At 48.7% G+C, this 2,808-nt stretch overlaps 1 protein-coding gene across 1 annotated transcript in view; it reads left to right on the plus strand.

Annotated features, from left to right (window-relative positions):
- The first annotated feature begins 226 nt into the window (after positions 1 to 226).
- ttbk1a (tau tubulin kinase 1a) overlaps positions 227 to 2,808 on the plus strand; it is a 45,152-nt gene continuing 42,570 nt past the window's right edge. Inside the window, exon 1 of the mRNA XM_008297315.1 lies at positions 227 to 289. The gene's annotated coding sequence lies outside the window, so the exon portion shown is untranslated. The remainder of the gene's footprint in view (positions 290 to 2,808) is intronic.

Below are 2,808 nucleotides of genomic sequence, written 5' to 3' on the forward strand. Positions count from 1 at the left end.
AGCGGGGTGTTCCTGGACGCGCAGCCTCTGAGGAGAGGTCCACCTGTCTGTCTGTCCGTCTGTCTGACTCGGTGCGTCCTGGACCCGCTCGGCTCGGACCTGGTCTGCTGTGATACCGGGACTGTTGGAGGAGACATAGATGGTGGTTTAGTCCTGCGGGAGCGTGAGGCCCAAAGCCCGGCCCCCCTTCAGAGGAACGGTGGGTTTTCTGGACCAGGACGTTTTGTGCCGAAATAAAATCCCAGATGAAGATTCCCAAAAGGCGGAAAAGGAGCGGACGGTGCGCCAGGTAGGCCTGATCCGGGCCGAGGCTGGCCCGGACCGCACAGACCGTTCAGTGGGTGTGTGTCCCGCAGCGATGCGTTGGACCGAACTTATTGATCCGTGTCCGAGATGTTTGGTCAGAACCAGGTCTTATGATCATCTAGACCAGGACCGATGAGGGTTGTGTCACTGTAATGATCTTTAATTCATAACTTGGGTCAGTCCGGGCCAGATTTATTGATCAGCAGGATGTGATGGTGCGCATGCGCACGTAGGACCCATGACTGTGCACTGCAGAGAGGAGGTTCAGTGAGTGATGCAGAGCAGCAGAGGGAGGGATGCTGCTGGAGCTGGACCTCAGTGGAAGTGTGTCACTGAAGCCTCCATCCAGTCGTTCAGCTGCGGGTCTGCTTGGTTCTGGGTCCACATCCACAGGAACCAGATCAGCTTCGTCGTTTATATGTTCTGCTTTAAACACAACCCGAACCTTTATTTTCTGGTTCATCAAACGTCATCATCAGAGCAGAAAAGAAAGGAACGTGTCAGGAAGTGTGAAAGCATCAGCGACAGCAGCCAAACAGAACCTCATGGGACGGGTCAGAGTCAGAGGCCGCCTCTCCTGAACCCAACAGAACCACAGAGCTTCATTTAGCTGTGTGTTCATTTCATATGAAGCAATGGGAATGTACAGCTGGTAGATGTTATAACAACAACAATAGTAATGAAAATAACAACAACAACAACAACAACAACAATAATAATAATAATAACAGGGGACTCATGCTGGAGGTCCCTGTTTGTTTTTAACTGAGCAGATTAAAACTTTAAGGGACTGTTTACTGCCCCTACCCCTGTTTAGTGCCCTTACCCCCGTTTACTGCCCCTACCATGGGCGTAGCGGACGCGGGGTACACGGGGGACATGTCCCCCGCACTTCCCGTATCTGTGCCCTCCGTCCCCCGCACTTTTTTTTTTTTACAGCCATTACAACCACTTAATTCATTTTTAACATGTGGAGACACGTTTTTCCGAGCCGCCTTTAAACGCATCATTAGTAGACGGCGCTAAACGGCGCCAAACAGCCGCAGTGTGACGTTTAGCTTTAAACATGTCCGCTAAACAAACCAAGAAGCAGAAAACTCTGGACAGTTTCTTCCCATCAAACCGTGTAAGTTGAGTAATGCTGCTACATGGTGATAATGTTTAGCTAATACAAAGATATTTTATATGGGATATAATTGCCCAGGACTTTGGCTAAAAGACTCTGAAGAGGACTTTGTCATCCTAAGTTAGCTAGGTTAACTCGCTAGCTTAGCTAGCTAAATGTCAATGCAGTTAGCTAAGCTAGCTGATTATAAACCCACTCCTCCTTCATTTCTGAACAGAACATGTGCTCTGGTGCTGATCATTTTAAACAGGAATGGTGTTTTACAGAACTTCTGGTGTTCAATGTTTTCATCTGGCACTTCATTATCTGGCCATGCACCGTGGAGACGCCCCGGGTCCTTCTATGTCAACTCAACCACAGCTGGCAGCTTCAGATCTTAGATTCTGACTTTGACAGTATATCATTTATTAATATTGTTTAAAAAAAATGAAGCTGGTTCCTTGGTGCTGTGCTGTTTGTGGTTATGTGGTTGTTTAGCTGCTGAGGAGAGGAGCAGCTGAATGTGAGAGGACGATAAATCACTCAGTAGACCTCTGAACAGTTTGCCCCCACTTTTAAAATGACGGCTACGCCACTGGCCCCTACCCCTGTTTACTGCCCCTACCCTGTGTAGTGCGTAGCTCAGGCTGCAGCTCCACTGATAACTGCCCCGGTCATTATTTAACTGCCCCACTGTGTGCACTAACTGCCCCCGGGGCTGGAGCCGTGGCCTCGGCAGGTTGCTGTGTTGTCCAGTCTCACCTCTGATGGCGTCTCATGTAGTGAAGCTTCATCAGATGGTTTAAATGTCTTATACAGTAAAGACAGAACCAGAACCAGAAGCAGAACCAGAACCAGAGCCTGTGGCAGAATAACTGCTGCTCAGCGTCTCTACGACCATCCTTCATCTTGTTTCCCTGTTTTTTAAAAAGGTTCTTTTTAGTCGTTATTAGAACAAATCAAACGTCATCAGCAGATCCAACAGAACCATGATTCAGTCTGATGCAGTCGTGTAGGGTCCATCCCAGGGTTAGTGGACCGCCTCCCACCAGGACCTCAGCAGGAAGCATTGAGTAGAACCAGGACCTTCCTGTGACCAGGTGGCGCTGAGTGTCTGCAGGTGTCTGCTGGTCTCCTGAACAGCACATAAAGAACCACGAGTCATAGAAACCAGAACCAGCACCAGCAACCAGTGGAATGAGTCCGGTTCCTCACATGTTAAAGCTTTATGATCCTCTGATGTCATCGGCGTGTTAATTGTTTTACACTCGTTTACTCTTTAACTGGTGACTCGTGTCGTCCAATCAGGTGTCTCGGGGAATGCTGGTAGAACCAATCATCACATCCTGTTGTTTCTGCTTGTGGTCCGAATAAAGATTTGTTATTGTACACACACA

This window comes from Stegastes partitus, unplaced genomic scaffold, assembly GCF_000690725.1.
Source record: "Stegastes partitus isolate 25-593 unplaced genomic scaffold, Stegastes_partitus-1.0.2 Scaffold1208, whole genome shotgun sequence".
In the NCBI taxonomy this organism is placed as follows: domain Eukaryota; kingdom Metazoa; phylum Chordata; class Actinopteri; family Pomacentridae; genus Stegastes; species Stegastes partitus.